Genomic DNA, 26773 nt, shown 5'->3' with positions numbered 1-26773 from the left:
TTACATTTTTAAATATGATATAATTCAATTCGATTTTATTTTTTATTAAAATCTGAATCGAATTGATAATCAATTTGACGAAAAATAACATATTAATTATTAAATCGTTTAAAAAATGTAATTATTTATAATGCAGTTTCGGTTTATGATTTGATTCCAATCATACCATTTTTTTACTCCCTTAGTTAAAGTAGTAAGGTCCCTTTTTCTAATCATCTATCACAGGAGGAAGAGAAAAAGGTAATTATTCTTTCTTCCATAGTTTTTTTCTTGGTAGGTGAATGCTCAGGAATATGCATGTAAAAAGTTTTATTTATTAATTTAGGGAAAAATATCTATTCTTTTAAAGGATATAAGCTTATATCATTTTAGATCCTAACCGTTGATTTCCGTCCATCAACGGTTATAATCTATTGGGTCAAACTTAATGGGCCAAATTTATTAATAATAATTTATTAATTAATTAATTATTTGACCCATTAAGTTTGACCCAATAGATTATAACCGTTGATGGACGGAAATCAACGGTTAGGATCTAAAATGATATAAGTTTCTATCTTTTAAAATGACAGATGTTATTCCTATTAATTTATAGGGAAGGATATTGTAACAATTAATTAGTGTTATTATCAATCAATTTTACCGTTAGATCGATTATGTTGATTCAACTGTTATATTTATTTCTATCTTTGTATGTTTATGATTCTCCATATTTAATGCTTTATATTTATTTTTATCTTTGTATGGTTATGGTTCTCCATATTTAATGTTTTACCATACAAAGATGGAAATAAATATAATCGATCTAACGACAAAATTGATTGGTAATAATATTAGTAATAATATTAATTAATTGTTACGATATCCTATCCCTTAATTTATTGTTAATGCTGGTCATTTTATATCTCTAACATTTGGTTTCTTATTGGTTTCTTATTGGTTTCTTATTTGGCTATATGGTTTTTTCATAGTGAAATGCATTTACTTGCGGGTTTCTGATTTGAAGAGATGACAGAAAGGGAAAAGGGTTGGCAACGGAACAAGGTGATTGTGAGGATTGGATGCCAAAAAGAGAGAAACTGAGAAAGGTCGGTCACCGGCTAATGCTACTATCATTCATGTAATTTGCCATAAAGCCTAATGTGTGTGGTCCTGCTTAATTGCTTGCTAGTAACTTTAATAGAGGAAAAGTATCAAGCCCCACTACACCTTTTTTCTCCTCTTTTCTATATTTAGAGAAACAACAAATTACAATATTTTTTACTTAAGCAATACTATTTATGTCAATTTTCCTTATTTCTTTTGTAATTGAGTAGGTAGCTTCTTATTTAATGTTGAAACATGCTACTACCTAAGGATATAAATAAGCTAGACTAAGTTAGATTTTGGCTTAAATAGATTAGGTCTGTATAAAAAATATTGGAAATGGACTGGCCTATTAGCCTGTGTAGGCTCCAAATTACAAGTCTAATCTTACCTATATTTAAAAAATAAAAGTCTTGCCCTAGGTCTGTTAGCCTGTTTAAGCCTTTAGACATTCAACAATTAAAAGAATGACTAAAATAATATTATTTTATTATTCGAAATTATTAAAATAATAATTTTATTTATTATATTTTAAATAAATAATATGATATAGGCTGGCCTGTAGGCTTATAGGCCCGACCGACACGTACAAAAAAGCCTATGGCCTGTTTCCTAAATAAGTTTTTTTAAAAGCCTGGACCTGTTCTATTTTATTATTTATAATAGGTCAAGTCTGGCCTAATATAAGCTAAATCATTGGCCCTTGTAGGTAGGGGTGTAAATGGGCTGGGCTTTGACCTTTTTGGCCCAAGCCTACGTCAAAAAAAATTCAGCCTATCTGGCCTATTAAAGGCTTTATTTGTAGGCCAAGCTCGGCCTATTTTTACAAATAAGAAAGCCTGACATGGCCTACAGGCCTTGTAGGCATCCCACTGTAGATACTAAGCAAAAAAAATAATTGTATAGAGCAAAAAAAGTTCCATTCATGCATGCACTAGTATTTCTCATAAGAAAAAAATGACAAACAAGAAAGAGTCAACATAATACCCCAGCTCTAGAATATATATCATAGAGGAATAGAGTCAAAAAAAATGGAGAAAATAAGAAAAATACAATTACCGGATGCTGAAATAAAGTCTACAAGAGAATGTCATTTATCTAAAAATCTTTAAACCACCATCAAGACAAGGGAAAGAAGAGTATTATTGAAAGATCTTCATCAATAACATCATAATCCAGCAAGGTACTCATTACTCCATGGTATTAAGCTGCAACAGCATGTAAAATTTGGAGACATTAGACAAGTTTTCCTTTCGTAAAATAAAATAGCACAAAAAGTAAGAGATATTGGTATTTGGTACTTTGCGTCTTTGCCACATAAAATAAATATTATTTTATTATTTTATTTTAATAAATTAAATAGGTCAGCCTACAAGGCTGTAGGCCGGGCTTAACAAAATTGGCCTATGGCCTATTTGTTAAAAAACTTTTTTATAAGCTTAAGCCTACTCTACTTTTCTGAAAGGCCGGGCCTGAGCCAAGCTCAATGTAGGCCGGGCTGTAGGCTGGGTTGGGTCAGCCTGACCCATTTACACCCTACTTGTAGGCCAGCCTAGCTTATTTACAACCCTACTAGTACCCAACAAAAAACAAAGTTAAAAGGTTTTTAGTTTAATTTTTAGGCGAAATTACTTGGGACTAAGGGTGTAAATAGGTTGTTTATCAACAACAACAAAAAAAAAAGTGTAAATAGGTTAGGCTAGGCTAGGTTTTGGCTTAAATAGGTCAGGCCTGTGTAAAAAATGTTTGGTCTAGCCTGGCCTGTTAGCTTGTGTAGGTCCCAAATTATAAGTCTGGACTTACTTATATTTAAAAAATAACAGCTTTGGCCTAAGCCTGTTAGCCTGTTTAAACCTATTGAACATTCAATAATTAAAAGAATAACTAAAATAATATTACTTTATTATTCAAAATTATTAAAATAATAATTTTATTTATTTTATTTTAAAAAAATAATATGATATAGGCCGGCCTGTAGGCTTATAGGCCCGACATATACACAAAAGTCTATGGCCTATTTTTTAAATATGTTTTTTTAAAAGCCTAGACATGTTCTGTTTTATTATTTATAATAGGCCAAGTCTGGTCTAATATAGGCTAGGCCATAAGTCCTTGTAGGCCGACGTAGTCCATTTACACCCCTACTTGAGACTAATCATACAAACCTCTATATTTTATATCACGAAGTGGATTATCCTCGTTCAAAGAGGTGAAGACACCCATTAAAAAAAAATTTGACACGTAGTCATCAAGAAATTGCTTCAGCTAATAAAAATTATTAGTATAAGTTACTTCAGATAAAATAAAATAAAAGCCTAAACATAATCATCTGATTCCAAATTTGCATTTAATATGAGCTCGAATGCGATATATGTTAGAAATAAATATTTAAATTGAAGTTTGCTATATTGTATTTGATACTTCCTTAAATGTCAGCTATATATCAGCCTTTTGACTAAATTAATGTTAAAAAAAATTACAGTTTAATTCCTAACCTAATTAAATCCTATAATTATAGATTTCATAATTCCATTCTAATTTTCAGTTTAATCCCACGAAAAATTTGCAAAAACAATATTTATATCACTTTTATAGCAATGAAACATGATAAACACACTGTCCCAAACATATTTATCTGCTTCTTTATTTTTTAAAAAATGGTATAATAATATACTGTAAGAAACATTTCTCCATAATGAGAAAGGAATAAGATAGAAATTAAAGTTAATCATCCCTATTTGTTGAATTTGAATTCTTTTACATTAAAGTAAGTTAATTTATTATGTTATCATTTCTCAATAAATGGCTTATCTATCTTTCAATTTACTATGATAACTTATTTTTTAATTTTGAATATCTTATCTAGTTTAATTTATATTTGGTAAATTTCAGTTGAACTAAAATAAAATAAAACATACACGGCATGAGACACTGACCAATGAGTGGTAATATATTATGTAGAGAACGTAATCAATTTCAATTCATTGAATATGAAAATATATTCTTTATACACTTATAAGGAAAAATTAGATACAATAGTAAGTAAACTGTACATTTAAAGACACACACACAAAAAAAGATTTGAGTGAAAAAAGGTCTAAATGCATCCTTCTGTATCTTAATAAATTAGTTTCACACTTAAAAGTGTAAAGATATCCTATAAATCTTGGAAAAAAGTTGTATATTCATAGTAATTAACGTGTAAATGGAAGAAAAAAAATTGCACCCCGGTTAATAAAACAACCTTTATTTTGATGCACGTACAACAATGAAAATAAAATAAACTTGTCGGGTATAGTTTATAAAATAAGGTCAAATAAGTTTATTTCTTTAAGTACAAAACCAAACTTTAAATTGGAAAGAGAAACATTAATTATTTGCATTGGTTATCTGTAAAGTAACATGATAGGCACCGTCCTAGCGCCCAGCGCAGTCATCGCAGCCATTACACAAGTTGGCTTAGTCTTTCTTCCGGACAATGATGTGTTATAGGAATTTTACATATCAAATATTTTATATTTTATACAATATTGACCTAAGTATTGGCTTATACCAATGTGGTACTCTTAAAGTTGGAGGTATATTATGTTATTTAGGGTAATATCTATGGTAATACTGTTGTACTATTCACTCAGTGCATCTATCTAATAAAAAATGAGGAATAACTGTTATGCTTGTATGAAAAGGAGAGAAAAATATTTTTTTATTCAAATGTCACTTGTTGAATGACAGATGTACCTACTACAGATGCACAGAAAATGATCTCGTCATTTAGTTGTTATGGAATTAAAGCCAGGTACCTATATTTCAAGGGGTGTAGTACCTCTTAATGCATGTGTTTAGTGAGGAAATGATATGTGGAGAGGAACTGTGAGTGTTATCTCAAGTATGACGGAGAAAAAAGGGATTGTGTAAATGGCATGGAGGCTCTAGAATTCAAAATAGTAATAAGTTATAAAAGTAATGGTTGCAAGATGTCTTTTACCATGGTGAAGACGGGTATATATAGGTGTAAGTAATATTTTCTAATATGAGAGATAGCTTAATCGTTTTGCCCATTACCTCACTATGTTTATAAGGAATTGCTCCACTATCAGGTATGATAGGTGAGTTGTGCATAGAGTGAGGGATCCTCTAAGATGAGGTTCATGTACTCACTATGGGAAGGCATAAGTGTGACCCTTTAATGGGTCTTAACAGGTTAGCCTATATGCATTGGGCTATGAAGACTGGTCCAGATCTGAAACCCCTAGATAGTTTACGAGATCAGAGTGGCAAGACGTATGGAAAATATGATCATTCATATTGTGTAGCATTTATAGTAGGGTACAATGTGTTGACCAATCTTTGTTTAGTCTTTATCCCGATCTTAACGTCTTGCTTACTCAGGGTGTCTTTGTGTATTCCATATTTGGTCGAAAGTTTGCATGTTTTTCACCATTCTTGGTCTGCTATTAAGTTGATGTTCTGACCAATCGCCATTAATGAGACTTCTTATTTTGATAGGTTCATGCTTGCAAGCTGATTAATTTGTGACTTGTAGCGAGCTTGTATTAGTATGACAAGATCTTACTGATCTTTTTCTTTGACAGTGTCTTTTTTACTAGCATATCTGGTCGTACATTGTGTGTTGAAGATCTTTTGAGACAGGTCCTTTGCGTTGTTATGTCAGTCATTTGGTGGTTGATCGTGGCAACATGTTACTTTATTATTGAGGAACATTCCTTGTTTTTCGTACTGCATCATGAATAATTTTGACGATTACAACTTTTTTATTGGGTCATTAAATATAATGTGAAAAGTTGTTTCTTACTTTCTTTGAAATACCAAAAATACCCTTCATTTGGGTCATTCATTTGAAATTCTTTACGATCTGACATAACTTCTTTTACTTATTTCCCCACATTCATTAAATTTGCAACAATGTGCATATAGGGTTTTCATTTCATTTGTTTTCACCCTTCTGCAACTTTTACGTTCTTTGCACATAATTTTCTTATAAGCTTTTCCTTCCCCATTTTGCTCATTTGCTTTGTAGTCTTTTGGAGTCTTCCTTCATGACTTTCATCATAGAAACTTCCTTAAACTTCTAAGCCTTCAAGTTTTCTTCCCTCATTAATTTTCAGGAATTTATATCTTCAAGTCTTCCACCATCTTCTACTTCCACGCAAGTCTTCATTTCTTCAAGTATCTTCAATAACCTCTTCTGCTGTTTTCATTTCCTTTCCCCTTTTCCATTACTAGTTTTGGTTTGAGTGTTCTTGTATATCTTTGTTTGTCTTGGTTTTTTTGTTCTAGTGAGATGGTTAAAATAGAAGAGTTAGACCTTTCCCGGCTTAGTGTTGGTGGAGAGATTCTAGAGCTTATTGTTCATCGAAAGGAAGATTTTGGTCGATGGATGGAGAGTCGGTTTAGTCATTCTAGGCCTTATACATTTGAGGTTGGGGAGAGAAGTCGCCAAAGGGAAGAGGCTGGTAGGTGTAGTGGTAATATGGTTCCTCTACCTGAGGAAAGACCATACAATAGAACTCCATACCTCCTAAGGTTTTCGTAGAATGAAGTCCTATTGTTCTGACTCGTCGTCCTAATGGAAAACTGATCCAACATACTAGGTATACGAGACTCCCTTCCCTTGAAGTCCAAAATTTGTAAAAGGTTTCGCTGGCTGTCCTTTTGTTCAACCTAGACTCCCTTATGTTAGACCAAAGTCCTTGATACCAGGTCCTTGTGTGGGATACATCCGACTGGAAGCAACATCTTTTCATTGTCGAAAGATTGACGAGTCTACGGATAACTGAGTTTGAAGATATCATCCTGAGGGTGCTTGGTTTATCCGCTACGACGTCGAGGAGACAATTGGTAGAGATATTGGGTTAAGTACAATAACCACGACTAATTAGTCTGACCCCTAGTTAGTTCTAACACAAGCTCTTCTTCTACAGATAGCTCCTTAGAGGTTGAAGGTATGCATCCTCCTTCTTATACTTGTTTTTATTACTCTAGGCCAAGCGATGGGTGTGGGGAGAGTGGTGAGCCGAGAAGTGTGTTTGGTCCAAGCAGTCAAGGTGGTCTATCTCGGGGGAATGAGGGTTTATTCAAGATTGTCTAACCTTGCTCAAGTAGTCAGTTTAAGTCCAAGAGCTGATAAAAAAGAACCTGATCTTCTTGATCCTTCTCCTCCCAGGTTTACCTACCGAGAAGTCTTCAAAAATCATATTGCTCTTTGGGAAATTTTATGACCGGACTTTCTAATGGCAAGTCTTGGGTGGACATAGAAGTTTCTTCAGTAGGTTCATCTATTAGGGGCGACAAGGCATTTGAGCATATATATGCTGCCGAAGAAGGCTTTTGTCTAACTCATAATGTCGAGGAGGACAAGAAGTGGGTTATCCGGCTGATGTCTGAATTGACCAGGAACTGTGATGGTGACAACCCAAAGGATCCTAGGGAACCATCTTTTTTAATATAAGAATGTTTCTTTACTGACCTTGGGATTAGGTTGCCCTTTACATGCTTTGAAATATGGGTGCTAAGACACTTGTGTGTAGCTCCCTCTCAGCTTCATCCCAACACCTAGGGTTTCATCAGGCGTTCCAATATGTGTGAAATTATTTTGATTGAAGAAATACTATTTATTTGATCTTTCACCCTTTTACAATCTTTCCCTCTAGCCACCAAAATTCTTGGGTTTCACTCCGAGTAGGTTTGGATTTTGGAACCCTTTTTATGACCTTTAGCCAATCTTTCAAAAACTTTAACCAATAGCGTGTTTATCCTAATCATGAGAATAATCCTGATCCTTTCTTTGCAAAATCTGAGACTGGTCAATATAGGTTCTCATTGTCTTGGGACAGAGACGACTACCACCCCTCCTATTCTGTTTATGCTTTTAAGTATCACTCCTTAGATAGTGAGGAATTAATGGTTGCTCATAGATTTAAAAAGATCAAGGAGAAGTTGAGAACCTGGCCTACTAAGCTCATAATTGACAACAAAGGTGAGTGTATTGTTCACGATTAGCTTGAGAGAGTGTTTTGTTCTTTCATTTGTTTGTCTATTTCTTACATTTTTTCTTTGCAATTAGCAAGATGCGTAGAAATAGCTCGAGGGTCGCTTGTGTTGCACTAAAGACGGCCGAAAGAGAAAAACATCTGAAGCGGCTGGGAAAGAGACGTCTGAGATAATCATTTTGGATGCAGAGGCTTCAAAGGCTAATAAACCTCCTGCTCCTCCAAATTATGAGCCAAATAACAATGTTGAGGCCGATTCAAAAAGAAAGGGGTGAAAACACTCATAATCTTTTTTGCAAAAAATCAAAGTCTGGCAGGTCTGGTGAGGAAGTGAACTCAAAGAAGAATAAAGGTCAACAATTTCTCAACTCTATAGCACTTGTCATGGTATCATGCTATCTTATTATGGATGATTGCACTGTCAGTTGTATCCTTCAGTGTCTTTTGCGTTGGATTGCATATCAACCACTTAATAAATTTAAGATTCTAGTAACTTCACCGAGAATTGAATCCAAATACATATATATACCTAAACATAATAAGTCTTAATTCAACTATATATATATATATATATATATATATATATATATATATATATATATATATATATATATATATATATACGGAGAGGTTATTCTGCCTAGTCTTATTTTGCCTACCTCTCTCAACACCATTAGATTACAATCTCATTCAACGGTGGAGATTTGTGGAATAAAATAAACCCTTTTCCCTTTCTTTCTCCTCGCTGCCTCTCACACTCTTTCTTTCTCCTCCCCTTTCTCTCTATCGATTTGCGTAATTTATAACCTAAATTTATATTTGAATCTAAATCCATACAATGATTAATGGCATGATAGTTCTGCTGGATGAGTATAATTTTCAAAATTCTTTGAATCTTATATAATTGAATACTGTAGAAACAACAAAAATACAAAAAAAATGAAAACCACGAATAATCCTTTCCTTTGAATTAATCCACGATTACTATAACGTTTCTAGTTTGCTATTGAAATTTGAAATCGAATCAACTTATCTCCTTCTTCTTATCTTGTTTTTCACCTTGAAGTGGGGAAATGATTTATGTTCTCTCTATGTTACGCCCAACAACAGACCTACCTGGTTCTATAACATCTCATTTAAATTTTTTATGTAAATGCTCATAACAATGGCTGGGTTAGATGAATTGAGAAAAAAACTTGAACCTTTTTTTGATGCTGAAGCGCCATTGAAGAAAGAGAAAGGGGAGGAGAGAGAAGGAGTGAGAGGCAGTGGGAGAGAGAAAGAGGTAAAAGACCGTTGGATGAGATTGTATTCTAACAATATTGAAGGGGTAGGTAAAATAAGGGTAGCCAAATAAAGTATCCATATATATATATATATATATATATATATATATATATATATATATATATATATATATATATATATATAGGGATATAATCATTTGAACCCGGTGTCAAATTTTAAAATTTGACACCAAATCCTAACCGTTGATTTCCGTTAATCAACGGTTATCATTTATTGGAAATTAATAATTAATTAATAAGTTTGATTCCCAACAAATGATAATCGTTGATTGGCGAGAATCAACGGTTAGGATTTGATGTCAAATTTCAAATTTTGACACGGGTGTCAAAGGATCCTGCTCCACATATATATACATATATATATATATATACATATATATATACAAATTTCAAATTTTGACACGGGTGTCAAATGATCCTGCTCCATATATATATACATATATATATATATATATATGTAGCAGGATCCTATGACACCCGTGTCAAAATTTGAAATTTGACATCTCATCTGAGAGCCATTAGATCAAAAAAGATCAACGACTCTAATTAGTAAGCATGTTATACCATTAATCTTTTTCGATCTAACGACTATCATATAAGGTGTCAAACTTTAAATTTGACACCAGTGCCAAATGATCCTATCCCTATATATATATATTGTTTAAATATTTCTACGGTTACTTTAGATAAGGTTGTCTACAACTATTTTTTTTAACTAAGTTTGACTAGTAAGATATAAAAATTACATTTTCTCTCTCCGCAACGTCAGCCGACAATGTCTGAGGAGAGAAAAAAAAGAACAACTTTATTGTTATAACTATGTCTTACTGGTCAGACTTAATTAAAAAAGAGTAGCTGAGATAATGTTATTTAAAGTCATTGTAGAAATACTTTTCACACACACACACACATATATGCTTACCCTATTTATGCCTATTTTACCTACTCTTCTCTAACACCGTTAGATCATAATCTCAACTAACTTTCACCCTTTATCTCTCCTCTTAAGATTATGATCTAAGGGTATTGAAAAAAAGTAGGTAAAGTAGGCATAGAAAAAGTAGGCACAATCAGATATATATGGTAAAATCATTTCTCCAGCTGCTAGACGTCTAACAATAAATCTTACATCTTTGATTAATTATGATTCCATGAATTTAATGCTTTCATCTATCTTTGTATAATTATGATTCCCTAAATTTATTTGTTGGACGTTGTACTCATAGTGGTACATAGATGTCTCCTGTGAGGGTGAAGTATGTTGATATAGGGGTGTCCATAGTAACCATGGTAGAGACCAAGGCACTAGTGGAGCTTCCCATGTATGTGCTCAAGGGGGGAGTGTGTGTGTATGGCTAGGGTTGTTCTCCTGGTGGCAGCGCATGAAGCTGAATGGAGAAGAAGAGGATCCCCTCCTCAATGTGAGAGGGGGGTATTTAGAGCAAGAGCTCTAGTCAACCTAGCCAGTCTAGCCTTTTCAGGCTAGGCATGCTGAACCCCTGCCTTTGTGCAGGGGCAGCTGGTGTGCATGGGGAAGAGGGGGCATCCTATGATGCCTTCTAGAAGATGGTTCCTTAGGCTGGGCCTAACGGTTGGGCCCATGTGAGTGGGCTATCCAGAACAGAAGCCCCCCAGCTTGGTAGCTTTGCGAAGCAAGGGTGCCAAGATGTATGGCAGCTTAGGCCGGTTATTCGTAGTGTGTAGTGTTCTAAGCAGGATATAATGTAACCGATCGCTAATACGTCGGCCTTCATGTCTTGTCTATTTGTTGTCACCGGGTATGAATCGTTTGGTTGGCGATGCTTAAGTGCTTCAAGAGAATCTTCTATTATGGCTTACAATTGTGCTGAACTTTTGCTGCCTTCGATGATGCGTCTTGTTATTGAGGAAGGTCTTCAAATGTTGTTGTTGTAGTAATAATTCAATTGTAAGAATAAGTTGGCGAGCCCATGTTGAAGCAAATAGCCTGAAGATGTTGACCACTCGAATAAGAATGTCTTGATGATCTGATAAAATAAAGTCGATAGGATTGCAGATCCGAGCTCCGTGAGAAAATAAAGTAGCAAATGAGATCTTCTGGAGAGGATAATGTCTTCCAAAATAGAGAGTGATAGAGATCCTCATGATAAATATGTATATTCCCTTCTTCAGCCATAAAACTCATTGGTGATATGAATGTATGATAAATAACGCCCATGTAAAATCAAGCAGCCTTGGGATTTAATCAGCTGAAATAAAGATGTCTTCACCATATGATAACTCAAAATAATGTTGTAGATAAAAGCTTCTGGAGAGAATAATGCGTTCCAAGAGAGAAAGAGGTTGGTAGTCTTCATAAATGATAAATGTGTATATTCCTTTCTTTAACAACAAAGCTCGGCGATATGAATGTATAATAAGTAATGCCCAGTGACTTGGGTCTTTGATGTCCGGTTGCTCAGATATGTTGCTCCATGATCATGTTTAATTAAGAATCACAAATAACAATAGTTTAAGGTGAACTTCCATGTTGTGTAACATGCCTTCAAATTACATTATACATGTATCCTATAGTGAAAGCCTTGGTGAAAATTAACTTTATTTACGTTGTTCTTTTAGTAGCAACTTTAAGCATGCATATGTTCAACTTTGCTTCAAAGCTCTTTGCGTCATGCATGGATGGTATATTTCACGCGATAAAACAATAATAAAGATAAAAATAATGTTATGTTATTGAATTAATTTTTTATGATATGTGGGCTGTCATCTTGTTCCTACTGTCGATCTTTTAAGAGCTTGCTCCATCGTGATGGATGTCTTCGCCAGACAGAGACAGTAATGCAGATTGCAGAGAGGATTACCTTTTTGACTTCCTGAATATATATATTTTTAAATATTGATTCCTGAACTTTTTACACTTTGGTACAACGTTTTTACTAATCTACTTTAAATTAATAAATAAATAATGTGAAAAATTAGTTTGTTTTGTTATAACAATAATCATAATTTATTAAATTTAAAATCATACAAAACTTGTCACACATGCTACCGTACCATTTTAATAAGGGAAGATTTATTTTATTTTATTTTGCCGAGGATATTTATGTTACTTAATTATATTCTAAGATAATTCATCGGTTTATACATAAATTACAGAAAAATAGAACAGAAATATCTAAATAATTATCAAATGAGGCAAATGAGTTTAAGCGCTTTCTTGTTTCCAAAGGGAGACAAAGTCAACTCAGCGTCGCAAAATTGCTATTCAGTTTCCAAAATTGAAAGTTGTTTGAATTGAGTTTTGAGGTCAATTAACACACCAACCATAATTTCAGTGTTGAGATTGAGATTATTCATAGCAGGTGAATCCTCTTCTTCTTCCTTCACCTATGAGTTCGTTTACGATGTCTTTATCAGCTTTCGAGGTGTTGATACTCGCTACGGTTTCACTGGTAATCTCTACCATCAACTCCTTCAAAGGGGAATCCGCACTTTCATTGATGACGTTGATCTTTCGAGAGGGGACTCAATCACGCCGTCACTTGTCAATGCAATTGAAAATTCCAGGACTGCCATCATCGTCTTCTCTAAGAACTATGCATCTTCCTCTTTTTGCTTAGACGAACTTGTCAACATCATTGCCTGCATCAAACAAAAGGGTCGCTTGGTTTTGCCGGTTTTTTATGATGTGGATCCTTCACATGTGAGGCATCAGAGAGGTAGCTATGAAGAAGCACTTGCTCTTCATGAGGAGAAGTTCAACGATGACAAGGAGAAGCTTCAGAAATGGAGGATGGCTCTGCGTCATGCAGCTGACTTGTCCGGCTATCATTTCAAACTTGGGTACCTTGTATTTTATTTCTTTCATTTTTCTAAGTCTAATTATTCATTTTTTTCATTGTATATCAAACACTTTGAATTGTAATAATAATAATAATATAAGTATTTTCAAGACTTACATAGGATGCATTGGTATAGTATGATTTCATTTGTATTTTCATGATTGGACAGGGATGGATATGAATATGTGTTTATTGATAAAATCATTAAAGAGGTCTCCAACAAGATTAATCGTGCTCCTTTACATGTTGCCGATTACCCTGTTGGACTCGAGTCTCGAATGCAAGATGTAATCAAGCTTTTGGATGTCAACTCTGATGGAGTCCACATGGTAGGGATCCATGGAATTGGGGGAATAGGCAAAACAACACTTGCACGAGCAGTTTATAATATGATTGCTGATTCATTCCAAGGTTTTTGTTTTCTAGAAAATGTGAGAGAAAATTCAAATAAACATGGCTTAAAACATCTCCAAGAGATGCTTCTTTCTAAACTAGTTGGAGAGAAGGATATTACATTCTCAGGTGTCAATGAAGGAATTTCGATAATAAAGCAAAGGCTACATTCAAAGAAGGTTCTTTTGATTCTTGACGATGTTGATACACTGGAGAAGTTGCAAATTATGGCTGGAGGACCTGATTGGTTTGGTCCTGGAAGCAAAGTCATCATTACCACTCGGGACAAACTTTTGCTAGCAAGTCATGGGTTTAAAATAACATATGAGGTAGATGGGCTAAACACAACAGAAGCTCTTGAATTGTTTAGGTGGAAAGCTTTTAAAAATAACAAAGTTGATCCAACTTTTAAATTTTTTTTAAACTGTGTAGTAACTTATACTTGTGGACTTCCATTGGCTTTGGATGTAATAGGTTCCAACTTGTTTGGAAAATGTATAACAGAATGGGAATCTGCATTACACCAGTATGAAAGAATTCCTAATATAGAGATCCAAAAGATACTTGAAGTAAGCTTTGATGCTTTGGAGGAAGAACACAAGAGTGTTTTTCTTGACATTGCTTGTTGCTTCAAAGGATATCCATTGGCAGAGTTGCAAGATATACTTCATGCTCATTATGGTGATTGCAGGAAATATCATATTGGAGTGTTGGCAGATAAATCTCTCATAAAGTTTAGTTGGGATGATGAAGTGACACTACATGATTTGATAGAGGACATGGGTAAAGAAATTGTCCGACGAGAATCCCGAAAAGAACCTGGGAAAAGAAGTAGGTTATGGTTCCATGAAGATATAGTTCAAGTTTTAGAAGACAATACGGTGAGTAAAAATGATACGGATGGTTTGGTTTTTCATCTTGAACCTTGATTTATCTCTTTACTACTATATGCTCATGACAAGTCATTTATTCCTTTGTTTCCAACCTTTTGTTGATGGGATTAATTCACAACGTTTTCCGTTTATAATAAGTAAATTTCTCTATATATGTGTGTTGATGTCTGATAGAATCCTACCCTAATAATGAGTCTCGATACTATGAACGAGTTTGTAAACTTGCTGGAATTGCTTGAACCAGTTCATTAATATCAGTTATCTTGGTTGATTTTCTTCTTTTCTTTATTGTTGTTGGTGATTGTTACAATGTCCTAACATACACACATATATATATATGTTTTGTGGCTGATGCTTGACTGCTGCTTTTTTGTGTTCAAAAGGGGACTGGTAATATTGAAATCATACATCTGCATTTCCCCAAATTTGAAGAAGTAAGCTGGAGTGGAATGGCCTTCAAGAAGATGACAAATCTAAAAACTCTTATTATTAAAAATGGTCATTTCTCGAAAGGTTCCTAAACAATTCCCAAAGAGTTTAAGAGTGCTCGAATGGCCGCAGTTTCCTTCACAATCTTTACCATCTAATTTTGATCCAAAGAGACTTGCCATATTCAGGTTACCAGCAAGTTCCTTGATGTCACTTGAGTTGGCCAAGTTAATGAAGGCAAGTATTGTAGGTTCTTTAATTTGATCTTGTATGTTAATAAATTCATTTTAAGATTATTCATTTGATTATTGTTTCTTTCTTGAATTTTTTTTGTTCAGAAGTTTGTGAATATAAGAGAATTGGATTTCAGCGAGTGTTGTTGTATAACAGAGATACCTGACGTATCTAGTGTCCCAAATTTAGAAAAAATATCATTTCAGCAATGTAAGAATTTAATTAAAATTCACCCGTCGGTTGGGTTCCTGGATAAACTTAGAATCTTGGATGCTGCTTTTTGCAACAAGCTTGAGAGTTTTCCACCTATCAATTTGACCTCCCTTAAAGAACTTGAACTTTCAGGATGCTGGAGTCTTGAGAGTTTTCCAGAAATATTAGGTGAGATGGAAAATATAACAGAGCTTTATTTGGTGGGCACTCCCATAAAAAAATTGCCATTTTCAATTCAAAATCTTACTCGTCTACAAAAGATAGAACTGAGTGGATGTGGATGGGGACAGATAGAACACCCTAGTAACACTGCCATGTCACCAGAACTTGAGCTATTGAATGTTTGGGGATGTCAAACGTTGAAATCATCTAAACAAGATGAAGGTGAAGAAAAAGTGAGCTCAAACGTGGAACTTCTTGATATCCGTAACTGCAACATATCAGATGAATTCTTACGAATAGGTCTCACTTGGTTTGCCAACGTGAAACAGTTATACCTGTCTGAAAGTAATTTCACAATTCTTCCAGCATGCCTCAAAGAATGTCGCTTTTTGTGGCAACTTGATTTGACTAAGTGCAGGTTTCTTCAAGAAATCAGAGGGATTCCACCCAACATAGAATTGTTCTATGCAGAAGAGTGCACATCATTGAAAGAATTGGACCTCACACTTCTTCCTGTATGCACCACAGAATGTCGCTTTTTGAGAAAACTTTACTTGGATGGTTGTCTCAATCTTCAAGAAATTAGAGGAATTCCGCCGAACTTGGAATATTTCTCTGCAAAAGACTGCAGATCCATCCCTTTCCCATGTAGAAGCATGTTAATGAATGAGGTTCCTATTTTATTTTGTATTTGATTTTATAACTGATTCGTATTAACTCAAGCTCTGTGTATGTATGTGTTGCTAATCTTATGAATTATATATGACTAAAAGGAATGGCACGAGGCTGGAGGCAAGATGGTTTGTTTGCCAGGAACAAGGATTCCAGAGTGGTTCGAGCACCAGAGCAGGGGAGTATCAATTTCTTTCTGGTTTCGCGACAAATTCCCTGCCATATCTGTCTGTCTTTTTTCTGGAGGATGTCCATCTTTTCCAGTACAAGTCCTTGACCTCAAATTGATCATCAACCAAAAGAAAGTTTTCTCAGCTATTGAAGAGTTTCCTTCTTATTTATTATTCAATCATATAATGATTTTTGATCTAAAACCGATCGGCTTGGATGATTATGTGGATGAAGCACTTTCAGAAAATGAATGGAATCATGTGATGTTTTCTATTGATTTAGAAAATAAATGGAATCAAGCCCCTGGGAGTGAGATAGTGGTGAGAGGATTGGGTAGTTTGCATGAGGTTATAGGTTCAAACCTTAGTACCATCATTGTATCGACGGAAAAGGAAAATGAATGGAATCCGTTCTACATACAGACTGGACTTCACGTATTCAAACAAAAAGGTAGCATGGAGAATATCAGATTCAACGATCCTTATATCAGCATGCTGCTAAAAGAAAAGCATAGACTGGACACGGTAGCTTCTAAGATTAAATTTATGCAGCACCAACAAAATTTGGCTTCATTGGAGCCACATGTTGGTCAGGGTCTTCCACCTCCAGCATTGAATGATAACGTTAATTGGGATTCAAATTTAACGGTATCTATGCGGACAAGTAGGACCACTAGTGTTCCAGGTAAATGCTAAACATGCTTGTGGCATTTCTTTCTAACTTAGTAGCCATATATATTTTGGTCCACTCCGTAAATGCAAGAAACCAGAAAACGAGTGCTGATGAAGTGCATTATTAATTTTTTTTCTTAAAAAAATATAAATTACTTCAATTATGTTTTTATGTAATGTAGGAGAAATTGAATGCTGTTAGATTATGAATTAGTAAAAAAAGATCATTTGTAAATCTTTATTTAACGAGTATGTTTGTAAGCTATTTTGACTAAATAATTTGAAATAACTTATTCAACTTAATAATCGAAACAGGATGTGGAATTGCATCAAGAAAGAGAAAGATAGGTACATCGAGGTTGGACTTGGACAATGAAGCTGGTAAGCCATTTTGTCAAGCAACTTCAAAACAGGTTTTGGATTCAGATTCAATAATGTCAAGCTGGGCTACTGATACTGCTAGTGATGGAGGTAAACTTGGTCACATTTATTTATCCTTATGTTATGATCAAGTTAGTAATTTTATGCACAGATGGAGTTCTTTAGGGTCAGAGTATTTTTTTAACCATAAGATACACATTCTGATTCAGATTTTGATATTTTAATTAAAATTTAAGCCAACGAGGTCAATTAAAATGTCATTTCCACCAAAGATGGGTGATATTCTTTTCTTTTACATGGATGTTTGATGAATTTTAGAGCATTGACAAAGGCTTTTTAGTGGTGATTGAACCCCGCTTTCTTTGTTACCACAAAATCTTAATCTTGGAGATTTTTCAGTGACTAGAGAGTTTGATTTACCTTTAGAAATGGAGTAGAAATTTTGGGATTAGTTTTTATCTACGACATCAATATGAAATTCCAAACTAGTTGAGGTCGATGAATCTAAATAAAAACAAGAACAGATTGGGGAAAAAGATAAAATAAATAAGTAAAAACATAAAAAAAAAAAAAAAAAGCTCTTCAATGCTACTAGCTTTTCTTTACTCTGTCTTAAGACATTTTTCTGCAAGTCGGTTTGAGCTGATCTTTTCATTTTTTTTTTAAGTGATGCTCTCGGGAAGAAAAACTTCTATTCCTATCAGAGCATGTTAGGGTCTTCGAAGAATATGCTCAAACGATCTCAATCTATATTCTCTCATCTTTTCTTCCATAACTAATACTTTAACTTCTCGTTGAATTTATTTTTTTTATCTTATCCATCCTTGAAAAATTAATGCAAAAAACTATCCTTGAATTTGTTGGAGAGATGGAATTCTCAATGGATGAGTTTTTAACAATGAGATTCAGGTGATTTTAATTGACATGTAAAGCAATGAGGCCAATTGTAACATCAATTCCAAATTCTTAATAGAACTTCTCCCTAGAATAACCTAGCGTAATTTTCTGTCTTTTGCTTTTATTCTTTGGGCTAATTTCATATAACTCAACCATAGACAACTGAAAACAGAACATATTACTTAATGAAGAGAAATTCTCAAGTGCTCGAGGAGCATGGGATTTTTCTTGCTTTAATCATTAAATGTATATCATCTTAGCTATAACATTAAAAGTATTGTTAAAGTGGGAAATATTAATGACTCGCTCAATTTAAAGCAATACATATTTAATGGTAAAAAGTAACGAATTTCTCTTGCTTTGGGAGCACGAAAAGAAAACTTCTTTTGCATGTCAGTTCCACTTTCTAATCAGCGGCCTACAAGTCTTTCAAGGTAAAAAGCAAAGTAACCAGTTGATCTTATGGGTGTTCAATCTGCATATTAAACTCACGGCTAAATAGTGGGAGGGGCTCAATGAACAGCTAAACTCTAAACTCTATTGGAATGGCTTGGAGAATTCCTGTAAAATATCAAATGAACCAGAAAAACTAAATATTAAATGTTGTGGAATTCAGCAATAGAAAGATAGAATGAACATCCACAATTTCTACTTCACAAGTGGATCTTCACTGCTCAAATATGTTCTATATATCATAATAAAAATGATAGTTTCCCTATCTATGATGAAGCCGGCAAAGATATTGTTACTCGCTGAATATTTTGATAAAAATATTGTAGAATTGATGGAACATCTTCAATCTACCAAGAGAAAAGGTGATGATGAGTATGACTACGGAGAGGAGTTGGAACTAAACAATGACATTGACAATCAGGACATGGAAGGGGAACAACATTCAGCTTCCATGAATCATCAATTCCCAGGAAGCCATGAAATGGTGAATAACGAGAAAGAAACAGGTGTAGTAAACCATAAATACTATGATGTTGGTATTAAGTCCATATAAAATTGATTTGATATTGGAGTATTGCAGAGTGGCAGCCAGTGATTAAAGTAATGTTGTGTTTCTACCTCTATTACCAATTTTAATTGCTCTCTTATCTTGTTGTCTTGCAGATGCCAACTCCAGCAGAAAATTCCTGGGTCCTTTAAGAGAAACACAACAAGAATCCCGGGTTACAAGTATCCATGAGGACCATGATAAAGAGCTAATGCTTCTGAAGAAAGTAAAATTAGACGAGAATGGAAATCTTTCCCTAGTATGCCTAAAAATTTTACGTGTTCGTAACTTAATCATATGTCCTGGTTAAGCATGTATCTTACCATTTCATTTTTCATGCTATCAGGAGTCAAGTAACATTTCTCTGTCACATCTGCTAGACACTCAAGCTAGTGAAAAAATGCAGAAAGCGTGGCAGATTCTGGTGTACTTAGTCTCAAACAAATTGTCTCTTTTGTTACACCCTGGATGTTCTGCATTGATGAAAGATACTTTACGGTACCTTCTCAGTTTGCCACCAAAAGAAGGAATTTCTCGGGTAGAAATACAGCAACTTTCGGAAGTTTTTGCTCAGTTGAGTTTGGAGTATAAAAATGCAAGACTGAAACGGGAGTTAACAGATGCAGTTCTCTCAAAAGCAGAGAAAGTGAAAAATGATTTTGAGGCTAATGTTACAGACTTGGACGAAGTGGAGACATTGGAAAAATATTTCAATAATCAGTTGGGCTGTTTGCAGGAAAGGAATGGAGAACTAGAAGAGCAAATCAAAGACATCAAAGCTGAGATTGCAAATTTGACACAAGAGACAGACACTATTGCTACCAATGGAAGATTGCCGAAAGTTGAAATTGATGATTTGAGGAACCAAGTGACAAGGCTGAAAGTTGAGCTGGACTGGGCAAAGACAACACAAGCTAATATAGAAGCAGATTGGTTCAACTTTGGAGAATATTTCATTGGGATGATTCAGCGTGGAAACATACAAGCTAATACAAGCTAATGAAGCTGATTGGTTGAAACATACATGCTATTGGGCCAGTACCTAATTCCCACTTATTTTTCCTCTCTATATTTACTATTCTTTCATATGTCAAGTTAATTTGAATTGATTATGATTTTGGATGAAGTTATATAACATTCCCTTTCCCTTTGTTTAGTTAGAGTTAACTAATGCTGATGATAAAGAGGACATAATCTGCTTTAAGGTTTAAATAGTTTTGACACTTGATTATCGGTCTAGTTTCATAGATAACCCAACGAACCTGGTTTGAACTAATCTATAACGTATTAACTGGGTTGTCAAGTTAATTATTTCAACTCAATCTAACCTATGATGTAGCTCAAATGAGGAAGTTTTTCTTGAAAAAATATATATATTGTGGTCAAGTTAATTATTTCAACTCAATCTAACCTATATTATATAATAGATACCTATATTATATATCTCTTGAAATATTTTTTTACTTGATTAATCTATCTCTTATGATTGTGGTCTTCTGAAACTTATTGCGTTTGTCGTATGGAACTATTGAGTTATAGTATTGACCAAGTCTATTTTTAATTTTTAAACAGGGTTATATTTATAAATTTTTACAAATTACATTATATATTACGAGTAATATATATTGTTTGAGCATAATATAATCTGTAAATAAAAAATTTGTAAATATAATCTACCATTTAATTTTTCATTAGTTTGATTATTATTTCTTTCGGTGTTTGTTACAATTATATTATGATTTGAGATTATTATTATTATTATTATTATTATCATTATATTATAAGAGAATTCACTGTCACAATCATAATTATAAAAAAGAATTGTCATTTATTAAATGATGGTAGCTTAGTTGGCGCTAGAAAATTAAACAAATAGAGGTAAAAGTATATGTTCGATTTTCTCCAATATCGTCTGTTGGAAGAGTTTAAAATCTTAAACTCAAGACACGTTTCGAATTGGATTTCATGTCATGAAATGATAAACTGATTGGAATATTTTTAAAAAGAAAGAAACAATTGTCATTTTGTTTCAAATACGAACAATTAACGTAATTGAATCACTATATCATTTTCATTTTACAAAACGTACAAACACCTAAGTTTAGAAAGACAAATGTTGTAATTGTTCTAATTTATTGGGAAATATGTCTCTCAGACAAAATTATTCTATGTACATACAAAAAATAGATGGGGATTATTTTTTTTTTTTTTCTTCTCTAGATTTTATCCTCATATTTCTTATAGTTTATTTATGGAAAAAGTGTTTCTCAGTCATGGCAGATAAAATATCTTCTATAATTTTAAAATGACATCATTTTAGGATCTAGAATAAAAATAATAGATATTTTGAAATTTTTATTCTTCTATGATAACATGAATTTTATTAAAATATCCTTAATTTTTTATTCTAAATTCGAAGAAGTAAAAAAAAATATAATGAGGTGTAAATCAACTCAGAAGGTACCACTACCACTCCATTTCCAATTCAATCAAGATTTGACCACATATTCTTGTTTACAAATCGCGTAAAAATGAAATAGGGAAGTTCGAGCAGTGGAAAAGTGAGCACCAGGAGAGTGTTTAGAATCCATTTCAGCGTTGAGTGTATGATGGCAGCAGGTGCAGCAGCGTCTTGCTTTGCTTATGATGTGTTTCTCAGCTTTAGAGGAGAAGATACTCGCTTTGGCTTCACTGGCAATCTCTACAAAGCTCTTCACGACAGGGGATTCCGCACCTTCATTGATGACGTGGGTCTTCAAAGAGGGGATTCAATCACGCCATCGCTTACCTCAGCAATCGAAAACTCAAGGACTGCCATCATAGTCTTCTCTAAGAACTATGCTTCTTCCTCTTTTTGTTTAGATGAACTTGTTAACATCATTGCCTGCATCAAAGAAAATGGTCGATTGGCTTTGCCGGTTTTTTATGACGTGGATCCTTCTGATGTGAGGCATCAGAGAGGTAGCTATCAAGAAGCACTGGCTCTTCATGAGGAGAGGTTCAAGGATGATGACATGGAGAAGCTGCAAAATTGGAGGATGGCTCTGTTTCAAACAGCTAACTTGTCCGGCTTTCATTTCAAACTTGGGTATCTATCTTCTATTTTTTTAAGTCTAATTATTCAACGTTAAAATTTAAAGAGCAAAGAAACGCTGCTTGTTGTTAACCCTTGAACAAGTTATCTCATTGTATATTAAGCACTTTGAATTGTAATATGAGGAATCACCAATTAAGTTTACCACTTCTTATCACCAAATATTAACTTCCATCAAGCTGACGGTTATAATTTATTGAAAATTAATAATTATTTAATAAGCGTTGTCCAATAAATTATCAGATTGATGGAAATCAATAGTTAAAATTTGACAGTAAGAAGTGAAAAATTTAATTGGTGGTAAGAATAATTTTGCCCTTGTAATAATAATATATAATAATGTAAGTATCTTCAAGACTTATATAGGTTGCATTTAATATAGTATGATTTCACTCGTATTTCTATGATTGGACAGGGATGAATATGAATATGTGTTTATTGATAGAATCGTTAAAGAGGTCTCCATAAAGATTAATCGTGCTCCTTTACATGTTGTCGATTACCCTGTTGGCCTTGAGTCTCGAGTGCAAGATGTAATCAAGCTTTTGGATGTCAGCTCTCCTGGAGTACACATGGTAGGGATCCATGGGATTGGGGGGATAGGTAAAACAACACTTGCTCGAGCAATCTATAATTTGATTGCGGACCGTTTTGACGGTGCGTGTTTTCTTGAAAACGTGAGAGAAAATTCAAATAAACACGGCTTAAAATATCTCCAAGAGCTGCTTCTTTCTAAACTAGTTGGAGAGAAGGATATTACATTTACATGTGTCAATGAAGGAATTTCCATAATAAAGCATAGGCTAGATTGGAAGATGATTCTGTTGATTCTTGATGACGTTGACAAACAAAAGCAGCTATGCAATATGGTTGGAGGACCTGATTGGTTTGGTACAGGCAGCAGAGTCATCATTACCACTCGGGACAAACATCTACTCGCACTTCATGAGGTTGAAAAAATATATGAGGTAGATGGATTAACTGAGAAAGATGCTCTTGAATTGTTTAGGCGGAATGCTTTTAAAAATTATGAAGTTGATTCAAGTTATGAGAACATTTTGATCCGTGCAGTAACTTATGCTTCTGGCCTTCCTTTGGCATTGGAAGTAATAGGTTCCCGCTTGTCACAAAAAAGTATAGAAGAATGGGAATCTACATTAGATCAGTATAAAAAAATTCCTTAGGAAGACATCCATCAAATACTTAGAGTAAGCTATGATAGTTTGGAAGAAAATGAGAAGGGAATTTTCCTTGACATTGCTTGTTTCTTCAATACTTACATATGGCCTATGTCAAACGTATGCTAGTCGCTCATGGTTTTCACGCAGAAGATGGTATTAGAGTGTTGGCTGACAAATCTCTCATAAAGATTAATGATTCTGGTTGTATGAGAATGCATGACTTAATTCAAGACATGGGCAGAGAAATTGTAAGACAAGAATCAACACTTGAGCCTGGTAGGCGCAGTAGGTTATGGATTGATAAGGACATTGTTCATGTTCTGGAAGAAAATACGGTATGTTAAACTTCCATTTCCATGGTATTTCTTCTCTTTTTGTTCCTTTATTTACCAATTTTGATGAATACGTGCTAGATTTCTGGATTCTTAGCCCTCCTTTCTCAATTTCGATTGTTTGATGAAATTTATTAGCAGAGAACATAATGATTTAGAATTTGTAAATTTATCTGATAATGTAAATGACATTCCTAACGTGCACGTTTTGTGGTTAATTTATTCTTTGGCTTGTAAGGGAACTGATAAAATTGAAGTCATAATGCTCAAAGCACGCAACAAGAAGGAAGTGAAGTGGAGTGGAAAAGCCTTCAAGAAAATGAAAAACCTTAGAATTCTGATTATTGAAGAGACAATCTTTTCTACAGGCGCCCAACATCTACCAAATAGTTTGAGAGTGCTAGATTGGAGTTATTATCCATCGCAGTTTTTACCATCTGATTTTAGTCCCAAAGAACTTGAGATACTCAATATGTCCAATAGTTGCCTTAAATTCCTCCAACCACTAAAGGCATGTATCAGTTTCAAAGTTTTTAGTGTTAATATATTTTCCTCTTAAAAGTTCATAACTTAGCGTCATTTGTTGTTATTGTGCAGAGGTTTGAGACCTTGCTTTCAATAAAGCTTGAAGGTTGCAAGTTCTTAACTGAACTACCAAGCCTATGTGAAGTACCATTCTTGATGAATCTGACTCTTGATAAATGCACTAATTTAGTTAAAGTTCATGATTCGGTTGGGTTTCTTGATAATCTCAACTCCTTGAGTGTTACAAGATGCACCCAGCTTGAAACTCTGGTACCCTGCATCAAGTTGGCATCTCTTGAGTATTTGAATCTCGGGTGGTGCTCACGTCTCAAGAGCTTCCCAGAAGTACTTGAAAAGATGGATAAAATAAGAAATATTTGTTTAGACGGTACTGGGATAGACAAATTGCCATTTTCAATTGGAAATTTAGTTGGGCTTGAAAACTTGTACATGAGGCTATGCAAGAGGCTTAATCAGCTACCTAGTAGTATCGATATATTGCCTAAAGTTGAAGTGTTAACAGATTTTGCGTATGCAAGGGGATTTAAAATTTTTGAAGGGTACCAAGATGAAGTAAAGGTAAGGTCAGAAGTATCTCCAAGCACCATGGTTGTTTACAATGAAGGAAGTTTTGCTGACATTGATGTGTGTTCTCTGTATATAAGCCCTCATAATATCATCCAAGTGTGTCGTCCCAATCCACATGAGCATCCTAATTTGGAATTCTTGTTTAAAGTGCTTAAAGCAGGGGGCGTGGATCGGTACAAGCGGGGTAGCAGGAATTCATCAATGCATTTCTCATTCCGAAAGAAGTTTCCCAAGATAGCTCTTTGTTGTAGTGGAGAAGCCTACTTTAACAGATACAAGTGGATGTTGAACTTCAAGTTTAGTGTACTCATCAATGGCACTGAACAACTCAGTTCTTCATGTAACTACATTACTAAAACATGGAACCAAATACTATGGTGTGATCTACAATGCAAATTGGATGTGGTATTTTCAGAGCATGAATGGAATGAAGTTGAGATTTTATGTGAGATAAAATACCCCATGCCATGTGAAAGGATTATGACTGCAGCAAGTAACACAATTGGAAGTCTAAACTGGACACTAATTTATGTGTACGAGGAAGGGAGTAACAAAGAGGATTTTGAGTTCAAAAATTCCATGTTGAATTTTCCATTCTGTGTTGTAAAACCCATCTCTTTACCCGGTTGCTTGCACTATGAAGTTATGTATGGGTGAAGATAATGGGTGGAAAGGAAGGGATGAACAGGGAGTAGGGACTTATTTCCCTTGGTTAACACACACAACCCCCTTTTGAAAAGAAAAAAAACAGTGTATGACTTTTGAACTTCACGGTTAATTATATAGATTTTAGAATAATCATATATAAGCAATATCTCGTCTCTCAAATTTCACAGCTTATAAATGAGAGGATGAAAAAAATTCAGTTATTACTATATACATCATACAAAAAATTTCGGCCGGGTATATGAGATTCTCTGGTTAGGCTAGCTGCTTTTTCTGGGTCAGGCTTTACTCTACATATATTCTTTGGGTTACCGAGTGAAATTCGAATGAGTTACGAAAGAAACCATTTCCTCCTCTAGTGTTTGTGTTCTTGTTTCTGTGTGGATAAGGAACTTGTAGCTTGATTTGATCTATTTGAAAAAGTGAATGAAGAGAAAATGATCAGATTTGCTTCTAGTCAACATAGAAAACAAATTGTCTTAGAAATCTTTAGCTGCCCTGTTCTGCTGCTTGTGTGGCTCCTGTGCTATGGCTTAACTAGCCATATCTACCATGTGGCTGTAACGAGTCTCACGACCTGAATAGACTAAGGTAACTCAAGCTTTCTTAGCTTGGCAAGCCTATCTTTCTCAAACAACCCATAAAACAAGAGAAAATTCCAATAGATTCATAGTTCAAATTTTATTGAAATTTTGACAGAGTTCCTCTGTATTTCTAATATTCCCAAAAAAAAAATTAAATACCTGGTAGACAATGTATATATTACCAACTAACAACAATAATAACAAAATATATAATTCAGACTTTATGGACTATAAAAAATCTAAAAGATGTCGCTAACAAACCCCTTATAATGGGGCGTTTGGTTGGAGGTATCTCATCAGATAGATAGGATTCAGATAAGTGGGAAAGGTGAATCACCATGTTTGGTTGAAGAGTTTCAAAAATTTCTCCAGCGAAATCAGTTCCCCATCCATCAAGTTTGCATGTCAATTTGGCCTAAATATAAGACAACAGATTCCCATTTGAGACGTGGTATTTGACGAT

At 34.2% G+C, this 26773-nt stretch overlaps 1 pseudogene; it reads left to right on the top strand.

Moving 5' to 3' along the window:
* The first annotated feature begins 5245 nt into the window (after nt 1-5245).
* LOC133292411 (uncharacterized) lies at nt 5246-26036 on the top strand (annotated as a pseudogene).
* The last annotated feature ends 737 nt before the right edge of the window (nt 26037-26773 follow it).

Source organism: Gastrolobium bilobum, unplaced genomic scaffold (assembly GCF_033153095.1).
Source record: "Gastrolobium bilobum isolate Gb01-03AN ecotype WA unplaced genomic scaffold, APGP_CSIRO_Gbil_v1 utg70934, whole genome shotgun sequence".
In the NCBI taxonomy this organism is placed as follows: Eukaryota; Viridiplantae; Streptophyta; class Magnoliopsida; order Fabales; family Fabaceae; genus Gastrolobium; species Gastrolobium bilobum.
This window is presented reverse-complemented; position numbering and strand designations above follow the sequence as displayed.